Source organism: Acyrthosiphon pisum, unplaced genomic scaffold (assembly GCF_005508785.2).
Source record: "Acyrthosiphon pisum isolate AL4f unplaced genomic scaffold, pea_aphid_22Mar2018_4r6ur Scaffold_20959;HRSCAF=22639, whole genome shotgun sequence".
Classification (NCBI taxonomy): Eukaryota; Metazoa; Arthropoda; class Insecta; order Hemiptera; family Aphididae; genus Acyrthosiphon; species Acyrthosiphon pisum.
The window spans coordinates 1-235 of record NW_021770372.1 but is presented as its reverse complement, the minus strand read 5'-3'; positions in this window follow the sequence as shown (position 1 = coordinate 235).

The following is a 235-nucleotide window of genomic DNA, read 5'->3' as shown; positions in this document are numbered from 1 at the left end:
ATTGCATAATATATGAATATGATGTTTAGGTATAATTAATATGTAATTTAAGGACATTTTCAGTTACCAATTTTATTTTTTTTCTAAGAATATCAATAAAACTTTATTTGATGAGTAAAAATTCTTGAAAATTTAATACATACAAGGCTCCTACTATATTGTTACAATGACATTTGAAAAAATCCTTAGTCACTTTTTTTTTATTAGCTTTTAAGTTCAAAAATTGACAAAATAT